The 23368-nt window shown below is 47.7% G+C and overlaps 2 long non-coding RNA genes across 3 annotated transcripts; one reads left to right on the plus strand and one right to left on the minus strand.

Annotated features, from left to right (window-relative positions):
• The first annotated feature begins 439 nt into the window (after positions 1-439).
• On the plus strand, positions 440-17595 carry LOC135282178 (uncharacterized). Of its 2 annotated transcripts, none has more exons than XR_010348474.1 (3): positions 440-589; positions 9442-9528; positions 16775-17595. It is a non-coding gene; the product is annotated as an uncharacterized LOC135282178 (long non-coding RNA). The 2 variants fall into 2 exon arrangements; XR_010348473.1 differs by lacking the exons at positions 440-589; positions 9442-9528 and adding exons at positions 15636-15772; positions 15858-16002.
• Positions 15971-20078, minus strand: LOC135282177 (uncharacterized). The gene is made up of 4 exons (XR_010348471.1): positions 19886-20078; positions 18285-18429; positions 17693-17782; positions 15971-16902 (listed from the first exon to the last, which is right to left on the minus strand). It is a non-coding gene; the product is annotated as an uncharacterized LOC135282177 (long non-coding RNA).
• Positions 20079-23368: the final 3290 nt, after the last annotated feature.

The following is a 23368-nucleotide window of genomic DNA, read 5'->3' on the forward strand; positions in this document are numbered from 1 at the left end:
ATCACTGTTGGTGTCAAACAGTTAATTTACAAGCCCAGCACTTTACAAAGCCCCTGGAGCACCAATTGTCCCTTTCTCATGCAACATCAGCTCCTCAGAACAGCCAGCTGAGTCTCCGGGGTCAGCCTGCTCCTGCCCTTCCCAAGGCAACTCCAGCCTCTCTCCAGAACCTCCTGGGTGTTTATTTTTGGACAAGTCAGACCCATCACCACGCCCTGCAGCAGGGAATAAGCCCGGGGTGCAGGTGGCTGCTCTGAGATGTGCCATGTGCTTGGCCCAGGAGGGAACCCTGGCTTGGGGAAGGTGACCCAGATATCCCACCCAGCCCACCACCCATCAGGGCATCCCCACAGCCTGGCAGGAGAGCCACGGGCAAAGGAACAGGCTCAGGGCTGGGGAAGGTGAAGGCAGCAGATCTTTCACATGGCTTTTCTTCCCCCTCCCTCCCTCACCCGGCCTCCCTCCCCTCCTCCAGTCTGTTGCACAGGAGCTGCCGGCCATGCTGTTCCAGTTCAGGGGCTCCTGCTACAGAAAAGATCAGCTGTTGGAGAACCCATGGAAAGCCCTGGGGGAGAGCCATGGCCGCAAGGTAATCAGCAGGCAAAGTTATTACCATTATGCTGCTAATTAATTCCCAGCTCATTACGTTTCCTGTGGCTAATTTGTACTCGCCGCTGATTTGATTAAACTCATCTCTATGCTAATAAATGTGTTTTCCATTTGTTTTAGCGACTGTAGGAAGAGAGCCCGGTATTTACATATTTTGACGTTTATCAAATAAAACGCGGCGCCTGAATTAATTCTGCTCTGATTTATAAGTGGAGGGGGGAGGAAGGGGAGCGAGGGGATGCTGAGGGTCAGGCGTGCATGGCGTGTGCGTGGCACTGTGAGCCGGGGGGGGGCTGGGATGCTCCTCACATTTCATCCTCTCCTGCCCCATCCTGCCCAGGGATGCTCCTGCAAGGCGGCCTCCACCTGCTCAGCTGCCCCCCTGCCATTTATTTCCCCTTCCCAGCTAAGTTTGGGGATGTGGGGCTTTGATTTGTAGGTACATCGCGCGGTTCAGTGGCACCTCATCAGGTGGATTTCTCTTTGTCTTTCAGAAATTGCTCTAAATGAAGATTAGGTTTACACTGCAGCGCCTCATTATAAGCAGCAACTGTGTTTCCCAGTCCTGTTCGTCAGGACTGCTACAGTAATATCAGACAGCTTGAATTTCTAATCAGAGGGAGGAACACACACCTTGCCATGCACACAGATTTATTTTAGAGATGTGTTTTACCCTCTCTACCTCAGTAACTTGCAGGGCAGAAAGCTGCCCTCCATCATCTGCCTTTTAAACCCAAGATTAACTCTTAAGGGCAGATCAGCAGCAAGTGAAACTCTGCTCAAAACATTCCTCCTGTTTCACACATTAACTGCTGCAGTATCAGTCTCCTCTTCATTTGGAGCAGAAAAACACACTGAGTGTACATCAGTGGGATTTGTGCATTAGCATCACTAAGGGTTTGTGAAATCCAGCCTTTCCTTTTCCCAGGAAAACTGGCAATGGTCACCAAGCACATCCCCTCTCTCTACATGTGTGTTCATATGTGGTGCTGGGACATCTGTGTCACACAGGATGGAGGCCAGAGCCTCGCAGGAAGCGTGGACTGGGGAGGGCTGAGATGGGAGCGAGGCAGGGAAAGGTTCCTCTTTTGGGGCTGGAAAAGGCACAGTGGCTCAACAGGGACGCCTGGTAATCCAGGGAGATCTAACCCATCCCAGTCCTGCTCGGTTTTGTCTGGACAATTGGCTCAACCCAAGAGGGATTTGTTTTCCCTTTGCATGCTCACTTTGGGCTGGATTGTCTGTTTCCTCTGCCAGGTTCTTGCAGGTCAAACCAGTGGCCCTGGGGCAGCCCACAGCTTTCTCTCACACTCCCAGGAGAAGTTTCCCAGTAAAGCGGAGCCCCAACAACGCCACTTCTCACTCTGGCAGTGAGACACCTTCCACCGCCGCTGCTTCACCCCAGGCAATCTGAAACAGCTTCATTGCTTAAGTAACAATTAACAGCCCTGTCTGTGGGGAGTGCTTCTGGAGCGCTGCGCCTGCCCTGCTCCGCAGCCTGCGCTCTCCTGCCGTGGAACCCGAACTGTGGGCATCCCCCAGCTCCTGCCCACCCCTCATCCTGCTGCCTGCAGGGGTGGCGATGGGCTGCACCGTGCTGCCAGCCCACCCCCGGCTCAGCCAGAGCCGTGCTGCTGCTTCCTCTCCTCTGGCGCTCCTGTGATGATGCTCAGGATGCACAGGGTGAAGGTGTCCCACTGGCAATGCAGTCCCTCACAGGGCTGACCCAGGGCACGGCAGGAGGTCCCTGGGCTGTTTTTAAAGCAGGTCCCCAAAGAGGAGCTGGCAGAGCCCTGCCTGGCTCCCTGCTCATCTCCTGAGCAACGGGGGCTGCCTGACCTGGGGCACTGCCTTGGTCGCTCACCCAGGGTCCCAGCAGTTCTGCATCTCTAGAACAACTAGCTAAGCCATGCAGCGGCGGATTGCTGGATGTTTCTCTTCCTACAAAACCTTTTAAGCCTTTGCAAAAGCGAGAAGTATTACGGACAAAAAACCCGCCTTGTTTCGCGTTAACAGCCTTTGCTTTTCCTGGCGAAGGTGGGACAATAGCCACACGCTGCATGGTATCAGTGTCACAAAGAACAGAACCAAAAGGCTTCAGCTCAGGACAAATAAAAGTAACATTGATTCCTTTTTATTTTTCCTTTTTTTTTTCCTTTTTTTTTTTTTTTCCAGCTGGTATCAATACATTAAACAACCACGCTGGAAAAGTGAAATTGATTCAAGGCCTTCAGTGCTCCCTGCCAAAAAAGCCTCCTGCAAGGATCTATTCTGTATTGAATTACAGTCTGGAAAAGTTCAATAGGTTATTGTACAAACAGAGAGCAAAAGCCCGTCAACAATGGAGCCAAAGTGATTGTGCAGCTCCTTTGTGCTTGCCAGCCCCGCGCCCCTCACGAGCTCGGATGTTAAATCAGTTTAATTAAAATGGTGGGCTTCAAATGCCTGGCATTTTTTTAATGCATGTCCCTGTTTAAAGACATGTAGGCTGAGGTTTAAAGCTGCCTGCCTGCACTGACAGCCCCTCCATCCCTTTCTTGGTCCTAAACTGCAGCGGATTTTTACAGCTGCTGAGCACTTTGGGCAGACGCTGGGGCTGAGCAGGATCATCAGCCCATCAGAGCAGCTCTGGGTCTGAGCAGCACCCTCACCCCCATCAGAGCAGCTCTGGGTCTGAGCAGCACCCTCAGCCCCATCAGAACAGCTCTGGGTCTGAGCAGCACCCTCAGCCCCAGCCTCAAGCCATGATGTGCCCCCCTCTGCAGGCTGGAGCTGTGCTTTGTGGCTCTCTCAGTGCAGAGAACTTGGTTGTGGGACCCTCCAGCCCCAATGTCCCACCTGCAGGGGCTGGGTGCTCCCCAAAAAGCAGCAGGGTGAGCTCCCTGGTGCTGCAGCAGGTTTGTCACAGCTCTCACCACAGGGTCTCCTCCTCCAAGGAGGCGGGAGACACTCGTGAGCTACATCAGGGTTTCTAAATCCCCCCTCTCCATCTCTAATTAAGATTCAAATTGAGTATAGAAATCATGTGTAAGTAAGATGCTAATTATTAAAGTCATTGATCTCCCAGACAATAAAGCAGCCTCGCTTTTCTGGCCCTGCCCATGTTTTGAGGCAGCTCTGAGCCCTCACCATTGTAAATACCCAGGATATTCTGGAATCCACACTGGAGAAGTGTGAAAATGATTGATTTTGTGGAGAGGCGAAGTCTCCATCTTGCTCTGAACAAAACCTCTAGTCCAGGCCCAGCCCCAGATAACCCTGGCAGCATGTCTGGCTCCCTTGATAGCTCAGCTCCTTGTAATGACCATTAAACTTTCCCCCACATCACTGGACATCTGCTTTTGCCCTTGTCCATCCTGCACCAGTGCATTTATTTTCTCATTGGAGTAAGTGGGATTTACTACTCAGTGTATTTAATGGGATTTACTGCTCAGTGCATTTAATGGCTTCTTGTTCCCAAACTGGACAACTTCTATGGTTGAATGTCCTATCTAGGAGTTACAGGGGTTGGGGAAAAGGTGCTCTCAGTATGAAAAAATATATGAAAGAATGGCTGGAAAATTACAGAGAAGGAAAATTCTATGGAAAGCAGAGCACAACAGTATGGGGCCAGGCAGGAAAGTGGGGGGCAAAGCCACAGGGCTGGGAGGATGAAGGTGGCCAGTGCTTTAGTGGCCACAGGAAGAACAGACTCACAAAAAATAAAAGCCTTGGGCTGCAGAAGAGAGGAATGCTAGCCTGAAAACACAGAGTGCAGCACCACACTGCACCAAAACGCTGGAATTAACATCAAAGCAGTCCTGGAGCAAATGAGATTACGGTATGCATGTTAATGAGGCAGCAGCACTAATCAGCCAGGATGCCTCGCTGGGAGGGCTGCAGTGCCAACTTGTGATTTTTGTTGTCAGGCTGGACCCAGCTTCCATTTGGAGTGAAGATTTTGTTTGGTTTTAAAAGCATCAGTATTTTTGTGGGGTTTCAGGCAATCTCTGATTTGATTTGATTTCTTCAAGTAGATGTCTGGCCCTTCAGGGTACAGAGAAGAACTTGGAAATGGGATTGAAGTGGTCCCCAGGGCCAAACTGAAAACTACTCCAAAGCCAAGGAGCAGATGAAAGTTGCCCAAAATGCATTTTACTCTATTTTAAAACATCGTTATTTTTAAGCCAATCTCACCAGTTTGCAGGGCTGAGTGCACAGCTTTGCACACAAAAGGCAGTGTATTTTTGTGCCAAGCTTTCCTGAGGAGCATGAAGCCACTCAAGATGTGAGAGGTCCAGTTCTGCTCACTTTTGCAGTGGGTTTTTTCCCAGTGCCACAATGCTGATGCTACAGTTATACTTCCCCATTAAAGCTCCAAAACTAGAGCTTTTTAATGTCAAGAGCCCTCAAAAAAGCACTTGCTTGGGAGATATGTGGCTTCAGGCAAAAAGCTGTAAAAGGGGCAGCCCCTTGTGAGGGAGGCTTAGCTGGGCTGGGGAAAAGGATGGCAGGAAGGTGAAGGTGAGGAAGGAATCTTGAAGGAGGAAGGAAAGAATTGAGATAAGGAAAGCCAGATAAGCTGCTCACATGCATTAAAAGGGCAGGACCCACAGCAGAGGACAGACATGAGCCGGGTCTCTGCTTGAAACCTGGGGTGCTCCCAGAGGCCAGGGAACAGATTCATCTTGGTCAGGAAAGCTTTGGAGCAGGGTCAAGAAAAGACAAGCCCTTCTGGGGCTTTTCATCTGCCTCTGTGGCCTTGGGAGCCAGAGGAACGTGGAGAAAGAGCCACACCAGGGTTGGGGGCTGCTGCAGCGTGTGCTGCAAAGGTACAAACTGCTCTGAGGATCAGCCCCAGCCTTCTCAAGGTCCATCTCAAGCCCTTTTTATGGAAAACGCTGTTCTGATAAACTCCTTCTACAAGGAAATCACTCTTGCTTTGATCTGTTTTTCAAACAGCCTTTCTTCTTGATTGGAGAAATTGGCTTAAATGAGTCTCTCTCCCTTCTCCTAAGCAAGGCTGCAATTCACTTCTGCTTCCTTCTCTTTTCACCGATAATCTCATTTGCTGAAATTGTGAATAAAACAGAATTTGAGACATTTGAGTGTTTACAGAGCAGAGCGACATGTTTTATGTCTGAGTTTGCCGTGCAAACGTGTCTCTTCTGCAGGTGGCTCTGAGCAAGGCACAACGGGGGCTGCCAGAAGAGCCGATCCTCAGTTCTCAGCTCTTGTCCAGCTCTGAGAAAACATTTCTTTTTGCTTTATGGAGAGCAAGGATGTGGCTCAGCTCACAGAAGCTTTCATGCCTGGTGCTGAAGGAATGGTGTCCCAGAGCTGCCTTTACCCAGGGCACAGGTCTGGGCAGAGCAGTGCAGGAATGGGGGATAACCAAACAGGCTGGGAAGGTGCAGATGTACCTCCCTTCTGCCACAGATTTCCATGGCTGGGAAAAGAAGCTGTTCAGCAGCGCTTTCCATGCCAGGGAGATCATTAGCAAATTAATCATTTACTAATTAAACGGCATGATACCCATGTAAAGGGAGTGTGATTACCCTCTTTTGTAAGTCAGGAAACTAAATGGTGTTTCTGATTTTAGACAAAATTTGCCCTTCTGTCAACCCCACAGTTTTGCTCCATGGGCAAAGAAGGTTCTTTGGAGCACCCACCTCTGCACCCTGACATGTCCCTTGTCAGCACCATCACTGCTGTGGCTGTTCCCAGGCTTCTGTTGCAAAGTGCTGGAGGCGGCTGGTTTCATTCCATGGCCTTTCCATGTAGAGTGGATCCAGGCAAGGAAATGGGGCTGCATTCTTACTGGGCATCCCAAAGGTTTGCTGGGTGCACATATCTCATCTCCCCTCCAGATGAAGACGAAAATTATCCAGAGTCAAGAGAATTGACCATCATGAGATCCAAAGTCTGACCTGTTTGTTCTCATTCTTCTGATTTTATTTGGATCATGTATGTGAAATTAACCCCCTGCTTTATCCAAAATGAGAGCCCCTGGCAACATGCTTGATCTGCAGCATATGAGTATACATTTATTTAAAAAGTGAGAAGGAGTGAAATTGGGCAGGCAGAGCAGTGGCAGTGCTGTTCATGAAGCCCATGAAAGTGTCTTTCCTATTGTGTATCAGAAACAAGTTCGGAATGCAGAAAGAAAATTTATAATTTAAACGTCAAATTATTGCATTGCAGGGATGTTTGTCCTTGCTAAGATCTCTCATGAAATCCCTAGCACAATGCCTTCCACTGAAGCACTCACATATAGCAGAAACTCCCCAGAAATAAAGCTAAAATTTTCCTCCTTTCTTCAGAATCTCGAGGGGTCCAGCTCACAGCGCTGACACAGCGCGGCAGCCCGAGCCCTGTGCCCCTCCACGGAGCTGTCACAGGTATTTACTTTTGCTAAGTGCAGCTCATTATTATTGCCTCCCCTTGAGTTGTAGTGCAATGGAAACTCATTCCCCACGGCCTTGCCCAATAACTTTCAGAACAATATATTTTGCAGTTTTCTTTACTTTGTGTCCGGCTCCCTCCACTCAATCAATTGCGGGCGTCACGCGGTGAAGTGTCCTGCCTGCTGCAGAGAGAAAAGCTGGACTTTGCTGGGTGGATGTTTGCTTTGTGTTGTATACACAGAGTAAAAATTAATTCAGGAGCAGCCAGGGAAAAAAAAAAAAGCCCACTGAGATTAGGAGCACAGAGATATAATAGTCTGAAAACTAAAGCCTTGCTGACTCCAGGAAAGTAAGCAACATATAAGGCGGCTTGTTTCCCCATCATAACTCAATACAAATAGAGAGGAGAAGGTGGATGGAAATGGAGTAAATTATTTCACTGCCTAGAGCGACAGATGAGCAAAACCAACTGGGCTGGCTTCTCCAGGCTTTCAACACTTTTGCATGCCTTGAAAGACACCACACTCAGCCACCTGCTATTGAACTTCACGGTGGCAGGACATCCAAAGGTTACAGCAGCTGGGCATCCCAGTATGGTTTCCCAGCTGGATTTCCTCAGTAGGATTTTCCAGGGATAAGGTAGCACAGGGGTGATGTCCAAGAGCCTCCTCACCCATTCACTGCCTGTGGGAAAATGAGGAAGCCTTATCCTTTGGGCACAGTTTGTGTTGCTTGTAAGGGATTGGATTTGGGCTGCTGCTCCTTTCAGAGGCTCCTGCCCACTGCCCAGTGCCTGTGCACACCCAGGACAAGCCCTGTTTTTCTAAGTCATAGCACATCTCTCATGCAAACACAAAGTGAAAGGCTGGAAAGCCACTGGCCTTTATGGTTTATTAAGCTCCTTGTGCAGGCATAATTCCAGACTTTTATTTTATTTTAGACTAGACCATGTCACCTCTGTGTTGCACCTCAGAAAGCCCACCAAGACACCACCCCTCCTGCAAAGGGATGGGAGAAGCACAGGGAAAATCCCACTTTTGTTACTGAAATATTCTGCGATTCTATTCTTTAAAAAAAATCATAACAGTCACATTTCTAAACAGCTCTTTATTAAACCGTCCAAACATATCATCTGCACTGGAGGATGTAAGGGCTGACACCAGACAAAACCATCAGATTGCTCTGAGAAAATGCACTGGCTTGTCTTGACAATTTAGGACTCTGTGGATTACTCTGTTCATATTTGCTGTTGATTTTAAGACTGAAATTTGCAGTATGAAAACAGACATGTCCAAGAAAGCATTGCTCAGCTTAAACTTAAAAGGACAGAGATGCAAGATTACAGCAGAGAGATGCAGCTCCTGGCTCCCAGCCCTTTCTTAGGAACCAGCTTTCACTTTGCCTTGGGCTTTTGGTCTATCAGCATCTAATGAAAGATGACAGTGCAGGCTCCCTTAGGGGCTAACGTGGGCAATTTCAGCTCTGGCATTTTAATTTATCTGTAACCAGCAGTTTTCAAAAGGGTAGAGCTAAAAAAGAACTTGGCTTGGTCACACACACACACAGACAAAAAAAAAGGGGTGGGGGGGAGTTGTGACATAAAATGCATGAGGAGGTTTGCTTGGGTTTAACTCCTTGGGCTCCTGCAAGGCAGGCACTGGAGCCTGGAGCCTGGAGCTGTGTCCCTTGGCTCTGTGGCTCCTTGCTGTTAACCCTGTCCACCAGGAGCTGGTTTTGCTCTAGGTGAAGAGAACTCCTCCATGGTTTATGGCTGTTGGTTTTAGTGCCAGGCACATCTACAATATTCCTGACAGTGAAGGTCTCGGCTTTTCCCGTTTATTAGTCCCCAAAGTTGCATTCAGGCACTGTAATGGCAAAAGGTTACCTCAGGATCAGTAGCAGCCATAAATCCAGAATTAAAGGCTGTGGGTTCGTTTCCAAGTGACCCCGTGGTGGCTGGGTGCTGCTGCAGGGGTCAGAGCCTGCCGTGGGCACGAGCACTCACGCACTCACTCCAGGGATGAGAGGAGGAGCTCGGCCCCAGCCTGCTCTTCCCATGGCATTTTCCCTGCCCTGTTCCCCGCGGTGCCACGTGCCTGGCTGTGCAGAGCCGAGGGTTTGGTGGCAAGCTCGGTGCTGACGCAGCCGGGGCTGCAGAGCGGCTGCTGAGTGCGCCTGGCACCGCTTCACATCCGACCCTCATCAGGAGCTTTTGACTCCACCGTCTATTTGTTCCCTGGCACCTGGCGAACCTCCGGGCACCATCAGCGAGCTCTTGGAGGATGGATCCAACCCAGCCCCTGCCTGACCTGCTGGGGCTGCAAAACAATTCATTCGGGATCAAACGGGTTAAATCTTCATTTATTTATTTACTTCACTTCTTTCCAGGGAAGAATTTTACTTTGCTGTTTTGTTTTTTTTTCTCCTTCCTCCCTGCTGCCTCCAGAGGACCAGGCGATTCCAGGCACAGCTCTAGCAGATGGTTCTGGTGGTGGGAAGCACAAGGGGATCGCTCCCAGGAGCTGCTCAGGCAGTTAAGTCAAAAATGAACTGATGCATGCAGCATGCCACGGCCCCAGCCTGGACAGCTCCCCTCTGTACAGGCAGCCTGTGCTGGCCCTGTGTATACACCCAGCTTCCTCTGTGCCCAATCCAAATCTGCTGGGACTGGGGAGCAGCCCTTTCCTGAGCTCCCTGAGCCAGCTGGAGTCAGAGCAAACAGCGTGGGAACCCCAGTGCAGCCACCCCTTTGTGATCCTGCCCACTGCAGCATCGCCCTGATGTCCCAGCACACACTGGGCGATGCCAACCTGATTGTGCCAGATTAGGTTTATCTGGTTACATATTCCAATGTAAAACCTTCACCTTATGCCCATGGCAAATATTGCCAAAGTTGTGGAGTCAGGAAAGCAAATCCATATTTTGTCAATATTAGCCCGATAAATAAAATTTGAGAATTAAATGCATTCCGTGCTTAGCAAATGAAAATTAATTTCTGATACGTGAAAATTGGCTTTCTTAACAACATTTCCCTTGTTTTAGTGAGATAATCTAGATCTATATTAGGAAATACAAACATTTTTCAGAAGAATTATACATAATTTATAGACAGGCAGGTCTGAATTAGCTCTAGCATTGCCCAGAGCTTTCCTACAGTCCATAGGTCTGGATCTCAGCTGTGCTCATGGATCTGCTCCCTCCCTCTGATGAAATCCTATCCCAGAAACAGTTAAACACAAGAAACCAGAAATGATCCATAAATTAGGTCTGGCTATAGGTTCAAAATCATAAGTTATGGCCTATTGACCTCATACTCTGAGGGGAAATCAGAAGCATTTTTCTAAAGAGCCACCACTGGAGGAAGGGAGGTTTAATATATGGCACAGCAGAGCCCAGCTGCAAATAAATACAGCACTGCATAATTGCAGGGAAAATCAATAAATACCATGGTGGTTAAAATAAAGATATGCATATTGAGGGTCCGGGTTTATGTGTGTGAAAGGTTGGTTCCCCAGAAGCAGAAAATGATATTTTTTCCTGCATTAAAGCCTCTAAAAACAACAAAGGCAACAGCTCCTGTGCTGCCCCTTTTGCAAGGAGCAAGTTTCAGCTATTGTTTCCCTCGGAGCAGCTCTGAGGAGTCATCATTATTACCATAATTAATAAGTGCAGTTTGCTCATTTGAACAATTCCGGCGACATTTGCCGCTCAGGCATCGCGTCAGCGCGAGACACAAAAAATCACTGTGACAACTGTTCTGCAAGTTCAGGCTTTATTGACGAGCACCACAAAGAGATGAAGCCCAGAGCAAGTCCCTTTTCACTTTAATATTTAAACCTCTTTTAAGAGGACGTCAATATTAACTCCCGTAATTGATGCTGACAGGTGACTGCCTGGCCATAAAAAAGGCAAGCGATAAAATTTGAAAAAACCTTTAAAAATAACAACCAGGACTTGCAGGTCAGTGCAGTGAAGGGCACTGGGATGCAGGGATGAGGTCTCCTGCATCCCTGGTGCATCAAAGGGGACCTGGTGATTCACCCAGGAATGGATGGAACCCTTTGGGCTCAGCTGATTTTGTTCCCCCAGGTAAATCCCTGGATCTCCTGGATGAGAAACCTTGCTCAGCCTGCAGACCAGCCAGTGCTTTTAATAAATAAATACCAATTGCAACTAGTTAACCTCAGGATTTCCAGCATTAAAGATATTTCCCACAGGAGCCAGAGAGCACTAGAGGAATGGATAAATGCAAAGTTCATGGGGAAGAGGACACAGCCCTTTGCAAATCCCAGTATGAGGGGAAAATACCCAGAAAGCGCTGAGACAGGTGCCAAAAATAGTTATTTACTGGACATAGCTTCCTAGTTTTCATTGACCTGATTCTTAGAAATGAGTGCATTTTTTTCTGTTTAAAATTTGGTTTAAAAGTAGTTAGAAATTGGAACAACGTGAAACTAAGTTTTAATGTAAAGTCCTTGATGACCTGAGTATTGTTATTGTCTTTGCTCCATGTACAATCCAACCAGAAGGAATGACACAGTAGATCAATCTCTTCATTTATTTAAAAGGAGATCATTTTGCTGGCTTTGAGTTCTACTAATATGCAGATCATAGCATAAGCCCAAAACTAGAGTGAAGATGTTTTTATTAAAGCTGATAAAAATATTTTGAATTTTGACTTTTTTTAACTTTTTGAAATTGAAGGCAGGGAAAGCACTAAAATATCTTGTAGGCATTAAAAATTGTTCACAACAAGAAAAATATTTTATTAATAGAAAATCGGTATACCTAAAATAAGAGGTTTAATTTAAAAAATATACTGGTGATAATATTGGTTGCATAGACAGAAACTTTTCTGAATAAACCCAAGGCACTCTAGTTAAGATGTTTTAGGTACTTTCACATTCATCCTTAAGCTAAAACCAACAAAATTCCTTCCCAGCACCCCTTCCCCAGCAAACAGCTCCTGCTCCAGAGGTATTTAACCAGGATGTCCCAGCCAGCCCTTTTCTTTAGATCCTTCATGTTTTTTCTCTGTGCTCTGGGGTTCTCCAGGCAGTGTTTCCTGCTTGCAGAGGAAGATGCACAGCAGAAGATTTGGGATTAAAGAGACAATAAAATGTCCCAACCACGGTCGTGTGGAAGAGAACAGGGCAGGGATTTAGTGCTAACAGAAAACAGGAGAGCTTTGTAGCAATTAAAGCTGAGCAGAACCCACCAAATGCTGGAGAAAATACAGTGGGGGGAAATCATTGTGGCATTACAAGTCTAAAACCAAAAATCAATGTTCTTATTGTTCCCTGCAAGAGTCTCACAAGGAGGGAAGAGCTGTGCCCAAGACTCTGGCTGGCTGTAAAATAAAAGATTAGCAGTTAGATCCTTATCAAAAATGGGACTGGGAAGCTTTTGTTTAAAAGGCCCACTTGAACCAAAGCTCTCCTGGTTGATTGCTGCTGTTAGGATTTGAAATTGCTGCTATTGTGTATATAGTATTTAAAAGAGAGATGACCACTGACATGAGCTAGCTGGCAGCAAACAAGTGTGCTTTAAATAATCATATTAATTTTTACAACAAGTGATACCAAGTTAAAGCTGTATTTGTGTGCAGATAATATGTCTGTGTGCACATTTGTGCTAGCAGGTTTCATGTCAAGGAAAGAGGCTGCTGGTGAAAATTTGGTCAAAATTCCTCCGTTTCCTCTTAGAGATTTTTTTCCCATCCTGGCATCACCAATAAAATCTCCTCTGCATTGTACACTGTGCTCTGTACAGTAATGCCTTTGTTACCACTATGGCTCTTACTTAAGCATCTGACTACAGTAATTGTTTTATACATTAACTGTACTCCCTGATGGTTGCCCTATTATCTCTTTTTCTTCCAAAATGGTGATTGCAGATATTAGCGGCTTGATTACTTGTTTTATTAACAATTTCAACACTGTGTCAGGGTTGATTTGGGAAGTGGGGTAGTGGTGTTGGCCATGTTGGGGTTGAGTTTCTGTGGTGCTTTGGTGTTTCCCAGCAGCTCCAAAGCCTCGAGGAGATTCAGACTCAATCTGAGTTGCACATGGACAAACCATGGGATGGAGACTCTTGGCTGCAGAGAACCATTTGCATTCAGCTGCCCTCAGGGCCAACACTGGGCAAAATTTGTGAAAAACAGGTGTGGAAATGATGGATTAGGAAAGGGAGAGGGATGCACCAAATCCCTGCGAGGCAGCGCCACAGCTGCTGTAGGCACCCCGTGTGTCTGTGTGACTGTGTGTGTGTGTGTGTGTGTGTGTGTGTGTGTGTGTGTGTGCACATTAACAAGGCAGCTCACCAAATTTGAGAAGTCTGTGCCCCAGTGCCTTTTAGACATGAGCCACTTCCAGTGGGAAGTGGAAGGGATCAGGCCCTGGAAGGGGCAGGCGAGGTTCCTGCAGCACAAAGCTCCCTTGCCTTTGCTCATGCGTCACGTCTGTCATCAAAAGGAAAATCAGAGTCTGATGCCAGTTATTAAATATCTTCATTATAAGGGCATTCCTTCCAGCTGACTTTCAATTTTGTTGTATCTGGGGGCCCTATGTTAATAACTGCGTGCTAAGGACAAGTGTTCTCAAAAAACACTGACTATTGAAATCCTTATAAATAATATGCAGCTTCCTGCTTCTGATTGATAGATATATTGTACAGCAGAGCCACCATAAAGGCAATAAATACATGTACTGTTAAGGGTCATGAGTCTCAAAATTAAATCGAATGCAGAAATTGAGTCTTGACAGAATCTGAAGGGATAATGTCTTAGCTTCTCCAATTACGCAGTTCAACATTTGGATAAATCATATGAAAGTAAGTATTTAGCCCCATTTTTCATAATCACTATTAATGAGAACAAAATGGGAGCTGAGGGCAGAGGGAGAGAGTTCTGACAAGATAAATAGCATATGGGGTGTGTTGTCAGCCACAGAAAATCAAGGCTGTTTAAACCCCCTAAACAGCAGGAAGGAAAAATGTAGGGGGGAAAAAATGTAGAAAGAATATTGGTCATGTGGTGTTATCAGCAACAGTCTCTGTGTCAGGACTTTGAGATCTGCCTTCTGGAACAGCACTTAGGGTATAGAACTATCTAGAGCTCCCCAGGATGGTGTGAATGCCTGATATCCAGAGCACACATTCTAAATATTACCTGTTTGCACTCTGCAAGCAGCACTAAAAACACCTCTAAAAAAATTCATTAAAAAACCCACAGATTTTGCCTGCAGACTGGTCCCTGTGGGTGCAGGACAGGTGGCTGTACACCTTCAGTGGCCGTCTCTTTGTGTCAGGGCAATAAAACCAGGAGAAATAGCTTTGCTTGCACAGGGTTTTCTCCAGCTTTCATGCCAGGACATGCACAGGATGTGCAGGGCTTAAAGCAAGGAGAGGAAGGTATAAATTCCAGTCTTTTTCTATCATCTTGTCTGTCTTTCCTGCTTTTCAAGTTGAAATCACTTTAAGCATCTGCGGCAAAATTATTCTTAGAGAGTCTCTCATTAAATTAGATGTCTCTGAATTGAATTCATTTCCACTCCATTTTGTCAGCTGCTAACACAGCGAGAGCCAGATCCTGCTCAAATTGGCTTTGAGGTTTGGTCCCTCTTTTTTTGTGGAGGAGAGTTTGTGGTTTCACACTTGCGCTGAGTTTTTCCCCATCTCGAATTCCTGCCCTGCATTTTGGATTCTCAGGGAGCATCCACTGCTCTTGCTCAGATGCTGTCAGTGGCTGGACCCTGACGTTACAAATCCTAATGACTCACTAGGAACCAAATTATATCTGAATATTCCTACAATACAGAGCACAAGGCCACCTTTTGTCACCAAATTTGAGCTGCAATATTCCCACAAAAGTCCCCAGCAATCTGTGATCTGAGCCCCACATCCACATTCCTTGCTGCTCTGAAAATGAGCATTATTCTCTAAACCTCTGCCTTCAGCCATAAATACCCCAGCAATCCAGGGGCAAAGGGACTGTTTCGATATCTCATGCAACGTTAGCAGCTCACAGATTAAGCACGTGGGGCCTGGGGGATTATCTCCTTGAATCAATATAAGGCAGGGAAGCAAACAAACAGCTGGCTGGGTTCCCCAAAATAAAAGCTTTTGATTGTGGCAAGCTTCAAAGCAACTGGTTGACACGAAATAGGTTGGGTGCCCTCCCCTGCTGTGCCCAAGGAGCAGAGGGTAGGAGGGAAATAAATAAACATCTAAAAATTACTGCTTACTCCTCCCCCCGCCGACAAACCACCTCCCAAAGAAAAGCAGGGAAGCAAGGAAAAGCTCCCCAGAACATATGGCAGAATCAAGCACAGGATCCCGGCAGGTTTGGGTTGTACAAGTAAATATTAATCTGGGGGGGATACTGGGGGCTGAGATCAAAAGAGCTGCTCCCATTTCTATAGGGAAAAGGAGTGCTTTGATGTCACGGCGCCTTCCCTGCGCCACCTAATGAACTGAAATTGTGACACAGTGACATCCTGCAAGGTTTGAAAGCACTCAGCACAATGACACGTCTTTGGGGCTTGCTGCTCTCTTTTTCCAGCAGCCTCCTGTGCCAGGGGGAAGGGTTCTGCTGGTGAGGGTGGAATGGAGGTGGAGGAGACAGAAGGGGCTTTGGGGAGTGAGAGGTGAGCGCTTCCCCCTCAGCTGCACACAGGGAGAGCCAAAGGGACTCAGTCCAGGCCATGCCTGACCAGGAAGGGTGGGACAGGGATGCAAAGAGAGAAAAGCAGCTCAGCAGGATGTGCACAAGGCAGAGGGTGAGTGAGCCCAAAGCCCCCCATCATCCAAGGCTGGCAGGACCAGAGTCATCCTCACCCCACACTTTGTGCCCTCCACACCCAGCTGGAGCCACAGCATCCTCGGGGATGATGGACATGAAAAGAGTGTCAGGAAAATGCAGAGTCAGAGGAAGGATGAGCTCCTTGCCTGGGTCCCACAGAGCCAGAACCTCCTCTTGTTCACTTCAGGCCAAGAAAATACCCAGAAGGTAAAAAACCAATCCCACACAGGCCTTCAGCCTGAGTTTGGTCAAACAAAGGCCCTGAATATTTCACCCAGCTCCCAGAGAAAACCACTAGAACAAAACCCTGTGCTGCCATCCCAAGGAAAGAGAGCAGGGAATACCCTGCATGGGAGGGGCACAGCTGCTCAAACCCCCGGTCTGGATGTCATATGCTCCTAGGGAGGAAACCAGAGAGAATAAAAACAAAATAAATCCTGATAAACAGTGCAGCAAAACTCTCAGGGCAGGCAGAGAGGGAGGAAAGATGTGAAAGTGGGAGGAAGAGATGATTCTGCTAAGGATGACTTCGGGTGATTTTGGGTGGATCTCCTGCATCAGGAGGTGGTTGCCCTGCCATTGCTTGTGGAGTGTGGAGGGGTTTATTGTTTTATTCAGCATCTCTTTACCCCACCTGTGGCTCCTGGCAAGGACACAGATCACAGCAGACCCTGGGCAACACCACGAGTCAGGGCTGCACACAGCGCTCAGCCAGCACAGGGTTAAATCCAGTTAATCCCAGGGATTTAGTCTGGATTAACCCGGGGGAATTGAGAGCAGCATTTGGCCATGTGTAAAAGGGTCAGGCCAGGATTTCAAGTGCAGAGGAAACCCAAGAGCATCACCCACTCAGGGAGTCACAGAGCTGGGTAAGAGAGCTGCTGAGGCAAGTTAGGAAATGTAATAGAGCAAGAGAGAGCTGCTGAACCAGGCAGGGAAATGAAACTTTATTCAATCATCTGCTTTACTTATTTCACAGGGAGGAAATCCATCTATTCCTTGGACTTGTTTATGCTGTGAAAGCTCTGTGTTGCCACGATGCAAAGGAATGGTTAGAGAGAATCAAATGGGTGATGCTGAGCTGCAACCTGCCTTAAAATGCTCCACCTGCATAAGCAGAATAAAACCAGGAACAAGGGAAAAGAGCTCCATAGCTTTTCTGAAGCCAAAGTGTGGTGTGATCACTCTTCACCAAGACACCGGGATTAGGAAGGCATTAATGGGAATGACAACTTGATGGGTTTTAGCAAAGCATCATGACACTGTGACAGCACCTTTCCAAAAAACACCATATTAGGGTGTGTGCACATGGAAATCCACGTACAGACACACCCACAGGCACAGCAGGGAAGCCTGCAAGGACTCTGGGTGTCATTGGAACAGCACGAACATGGCACTGAGCTGTCCCAGAGAGGGGGACAGAAATGCACCCGTGTGATTTCATCATCTCAGAGGAGTTTGCAATAGGGCTTAGACATGCCAAGACCCCCCTGAATCAGGGGAGAAAGGCAGGATGGCTCCCAGCACACATCCACCCCTGTGGGAACTAGGTTCTGGAGCAAGGGAAAGGATCAATCACATGGAGCTTCTTTTATTGGAGAAACTGCACAGAACAGACTGGGGCTGGATGCAGCTCCTGCACACTGCATGTAGAAATATTCAATAATAATTATTGTGATAATAATAATAATGACAATGATAATACAGTAGGGAAAGGCTCAACTTGAGCAAATTATTGCAGCTTTGGTGTAGCCATGGTGGGGGCGGGTCCATGCAAGGTCGGGTGCTGTGGTGGCCAGGACAGGGTGTCAGCACCCATGGGTGTCCCCAAGAGCCACCCATCACCCTCCTGCACCACTGTGGGGGGAAAGCACCAAGATGGGAAGTGATAAATAACCTGTGTCTCGTGGAGGGATGTTTCTGGGTGTGAATTAGAGCCTCACCAGCCTCCAGCAAGATGCCCCTTCCACAGCATGACAGTTCCAACCTAGGGCAGGTTGATTTCCTTCGGAAATGCCATTCCCCAAATCCCGCTCAGACTCAGCTAAACTGCGTTTCTCTTTTTTTATTTTTTTCTTTTTTTTTTTTCCCAAATCAGCCCTATGCAGATTCCACCCTCTCCACTGGTTAACTCCTGCAGCACCAGCACACATTAATAACTTTAAGGGCTTCAGGTGGTTTTTGGTTGTGGGAATCCTAAAATTTTGAGACATGGCACAACACCTTAGTAAAACTGTCCAGCAATTTGATTTTAAAAAACAGCACAGAGGTCTGTGTGCTTTATCAACCATTCTCCTCATCTTTTTGATATTACAACATTTATTTGCATTAAAGAAGTGCTGTTGGTAGAGCATTAAGGGTGTTGTACCAGTCTGCATTAAAAATGTAGATGTTGACTGCAATTTCCCTTAGCTCATAGCTGTGTTTCACTAATAAAGTGTGAGTTAACCAAAATCCAATTTACCCAGGAGTATCTTTGAGTAACTCACAGTAATTTTATATTTGATTTGTGCTGACAGCAGATGTGGCCATTCCCTTAGCTGGGCAGAGGGACAGAGCAGGGGGACACTAATCTTTCTGTGAGCTTCCCATGATGGATACGTCTGTGCCTAAATCGAGGCAGTGATGCTGGAACTAAAAGTTCAAAATCAGGATGGAAGAGGAAGTTCAGAAATCCCATCCACCCTGATCTCTGTCCTGATCCTGTTCCGATTCCTAATCCCAATCCCGTTCCCAATCCTGATCCCGATACCAATCCCGCTCCCATTCCCAATTCTGATCCTGTTCACGTTCCTGTTCCCATTCCACATCCCAATCCCGTTCTCATTCCTGTTCCCGATCCCAATCCCATTCCCTATCCCGATCCTGAACCCCTTCCCATTCCCATTCCCATTCCCGTTCCTGATCCGGATCCCATTCCCGATCCCATTCCCATTCCCAATCCCGTTTCCCGATCCCGTTCCCAATCCTGACCTCGATCCCGTTCCCGTTCCCATTCCTATTCCCGATCCTGTTCCCGTTCCCATTCCCGATCCTGATCCCGATCCCGATTCCGTTCCCGTTCCCGATCCCGATCCCGTTCCCGTTCCCATTCCTATTCCCGATCCCGATCCCGTTCCCGTTCCCATTCCCGATCCTGATCCCGATCCCGATTCCGTTCCCGTTCCCGTTCCCGTTCCTATTCCCGATCCCGATCCCGTTCCCGTTCCCGTTCCCATTCCCGATCCCGATCCCGATTCCGTTCCCATTCCCATTCCCATTCCCATTCCCATTCCCGTTCCCGTTCCCATTCCCGATCCCGATCCTGTTCCCGTTCCCGTTCCCGTTCCAGTTCCCGTTCCCGATCCCATTCCCATTCCCGATCCCGATCCCGTTCCCATTCCCGATCCCATTCCCATTCCCATTCCCGATCCCGTTCCCGATCCCGTTCCCATTCCCGATCCCATTCCCGTTCCCGATCCCGATCCCATTCCCATTCCCGTTCCCATTCCCATTCCCATTCCCATTCCCATTCCCATTCCCGATCCCGTTCCCATTCCCGTTCCCATTCCCCTTCCCATTCCCGATCCCATTCCCGATCCCGTTCCCATTCCCGTTCCCATTCCCCTTCCCATTCCCGATCCCGTTCCCGTTCCCATTCCCATTCCCGTTCCCATTCCCATTCCCATTCCCATTCCCATTCCCATTCCCATTCCCGATCCCATTCCCATTCCCGATCCCATTCCCATTCCCATTCCCATTCCCATTCCCGATCCCGTTCCCGCTGCCGCCGCCCCGGGCAGGCCCGTGCGGGTGCTGCCCCCTGCCGGCGCCGCGCGCCCCTGCAGCCGCCGCGGTTGCCGCGGTAACGGCGCAGGAGCGGCTCGGGGGGACACAGCGGGACACAGGGGGACACAGGGGGACCGGAGGGGCCGGAGGGTCCCAGCCCGGCTCCGTGGGGCCGTCCCGCTGCAGCACAGCCACCGGGGCAGTCCCGAGCCAGCAGCGCCGGGGCGGGCGCGCAGCGCCATCCTCGTCCCCGGTCCGGCTCCGCGTTACTCGGGAAGCGGCCGGGGCGAGGAGCAGATTTCCATTCTGTCTTGTGTATTACCTTAACACCGGGCCGGACGGGGACAATGCCGGCGGGCATGGAAACATCCCCGCTTCCGAACATCCCCTCTTCCAAACACGCCCTGCTTCCCAACATCCCCGTTCCCAACATCACCGCCTCCAAATATCCCTGCTTCCAAATGCCATCACGGCTCCCACGTGCTCTGCTCGCAGCTGCTGCTCCCCCCCTTCCCCCGTGCGGTTTTCCCAAGCCCCCCAAATGACCAGCCTGGGATTCCCCGTCCTGGCCCGCACGGCGCGGTGCGAGCGCTGTGGGAATTGTCCCGCGGGCTCCGGCGAGTGCTGGCCCGCTCCCTCGCCCCAAGCGGGCTGCCCGGCACCGGCAGCCCCCCTCCCCGCTGCCTGATTAGAATTCGGCCGGCATGCAGGCGGAGGAGGGCTGAGCATCCCCGCTCGCCGCCCGTGGCTGCGCTGCAGCGGCCATCTGGATGGGGAACAACGGGCCGAGCGCTGCCAGCGGCCCCCCGACCGCGCAGGAGGGCCGTGCAGGGACCCCGGGAAGATGGAAGCAGCTTGGGATGGGAGCGGTGGTCCCAGAGAGGCCACAGCCCCGTGCTGCAGCTCCCGACCCCCCAAGAGCAGGTTCCTGCCCAGGGAAGGTTCCCTGCTCCCACCTCTCACTGCACAGAAGCTTTACGGTTTGTGAGGATTCCCCCCCACCCATAAATTAGTATCTTCCAGCTGTTTCCTTCCACATAAAATCTCTTCTATTTCTTCTCTTATTGCTGTATATAAACAAACATGAGAGCGGCTCGTTCTAAATAAAGTTATTTGTCTAAGTAAATTAATATATCATATTCTCTCCTGAAATATAGAGAGCTATTTGTCTCCAGAGAAATCATGTTGAGTGACATAGTATAACCCTATTCATTTGCATATGCAGATATGTCTAATTATTCAACTTGCAATTAAAGGCTTGTGTGTCAGCAAATGAGACTAATTAGAATCACAGAATCATGGAATCGTTTAGGTTGGAAAAGCCCTCTAAGATCATTGAGTCCAACCATTCTCCCAGCACTGCCAAGCCCATCACTAACCCATGTCCCCAGGTGCCACATCCACAAGGCCTTTAAACCCCCCAGGGATGGGGACTCCACCACCACCCTGGGCAGCCTGTGCCAATACTGGACAACCCTTGCAGAGAAGAAAATTTCCTTAATAACCAATCTAAACCTACCCTGGTGCAACTTGAGGCCATTTCTTCTGTTGCTTCTCCCCTGGAAAAGAGACCGATCCCCACCTGGCTACCACCTCCTTGCAGGCAGTTGTAGAGAGCAAAAAGGTCTGACACTGCAAGCAAGAGGATGGGTAGCACAAAAGGAATGGTTAAATGATGCACTGTCGCCAGGATTTTTAGTAGCCCTGTCCCAGTTTCCCAGTTGCCTGAAGGAAGGCAGAGAGGCACTTTCTACAGACGTCAGACTGACTTTTACACTGTGCAGAATGAGTGAACAATGTGTCACATCTCCACAGTGACACGGGGCCCAGCACCACCACACCCTGTGCCATTCCCTCTCGTAACTGTTACTCATCCTGCTCGAAATCAGGAGATATGGATAAATCCTGGAAGTGTTTGAATCAGAAACAAAACTATTTGTATCTGGAAACTGCTGAAACGAGACTTTTTGGCCTTTTCTTCAAAAATTCTGGCTAGGCTTGTCAGATTACAGTTGGGAAGCAATCCTCAGGTTGTTCATCAGATTGTTATTCAGAGAACGATAAGAATAACATTTATCATGGTCACTCAGACAATGTTTTCATAGTATGCACTTTGCAAACCAAAATAAATGCATTTTCAGGTAACAAGTTAATTTTCAAAACTCTGTTAGTTCTGGTAGAACCACAGACAATTTTTCATGGGTATAATGCAGCATTAAATGAAGAAATTATATTTAAGAAAAGTAAAAATGATCACATTTCGATAATTTTCAAACCAATACTTCAGCAGACACATCAGCCAGGTTTCACAATACAGGAACACAAACTGCACATCTCTCCTTCCCATTTCTGATGACTACCTTCCAAAGAGAGGAATTTTCTCTAGATGTGCCTTGTTTTAATTTAAAAATAAAATGGGATTTAAAATGAAAGAAAGGGAAATGAAAGTATCAACAATGCAAAACAGCAGCTTGTTCCCTTGTTTTTCTTTCAGTGAAAGGAAAGGGAGAAGAAAGAAAATTAATTTCTAGTTAATCCAAATAGCTTGGAAATTGTTATATTTATCTGCTGGGTGAGGAGAAAAACAGTGAAGGGAAACAACATCTCTATCCAGAAGCACCTTGCTGAATCATGTTTTATAATCATCATTCTGCCTTTTCTATCTGCTCTGACATTTCAAAGGTGAAAAAGAACCAGCACAAAATTGTAGGAGCACTTTATGGCTCCATAGATCTAGGTGTGAGAAGTCAAGCTCTTCAGCTTTTCAAGAGACCCAAAAATCCCTCTTAGGACCCCAAAAGAGAGATGCATTTTCACAGAATCTCAAACTCACTTCTCTTCCCGTGATGCCCAGGGCATCTCTCAGAGCCCAGCAGCTCTGGGCACTTGGGGGTTTGGAATGTCCTTGTTCTGCTCCTGCATTACCCAGTTTAGTGGGATCTCATCCATCACTGGGTATTTCACAGCAATAGGTGCCCTTTTCCCTCTTTAGCACCTCACCTGTGAACTGAAATGATCAGGCCACAAACGGGGCCCAGCCTGGCTCCCGTTGCCTCCTGCACCGTGGTCTGGCTGGATCACAGGGGCTTAAATCATTTTTAGTATCTAGGGATCGCTGACAGGAGTAAATAAGCATTATATAACCTTCCCCAAAAAGCATAACAAAATAATAACGGGGAAATGAGGTTAAGTGAAACCATTTCAATAATGTTATAGACCTGCTTTCAATCAATGAATGTTGGGAAATTCAATGTCTTCAGAGGCTGTGATTTCATTTGAGCTCCCTCCACTGCTGAACTCTTCACAAAGCAATGAGTTAAAGACTTAGCAGCAGATTCATAATACATCTAAAATGTACTTTTTATGTTTAATATTCACTGGAATGGTTGACTTTGCTGGGCTTGGTTATCGAGAGGAATAATAGTTTTCAGTTTCATTGAAGCATAAGATATAATTCCATTATCTTCTTTTCCTTTCTTTTTCTTTTTTCTTTCTTTCTTTTTTTTTTTTTTTTTTTGATAAAATAATCTGGAAGAAGTAGAGCAAAATGGGAGAAGAAATGATTCTACAGACACTGTTAATTATGTATCCATCATATAAAATAGCAATAATAGCATAATAATTTTTCATTAAATAGAGCACAGGAATATTTGCAATCTCATACTGTCAAGTAAGAAGTGGCTTTAAAAAACCCCCACTTATTCTATTTCAATAATGCTAACTAATTTTTGGTGCAATTAACACTAAATTTAGGTGCCTACTAAGTAGGAATATGACAATTTGATGATTTGTGCTTTGCTCTATA

This window comes from Passer domesticus, chromosome 16 (genome assembly GCF_036417665.1).
Source record: "Passer domesticus isolate bPasDom1 chromosome 16, bPasDom1.hap1, whole genome shotgun sequence".
NCBI classification, from domain to species: domain Eukaryota; kingdom Metazoa; phylum Chordata; class Aves; order Passeriformes; family Passeridae; genus Passer; species Passer domesticus.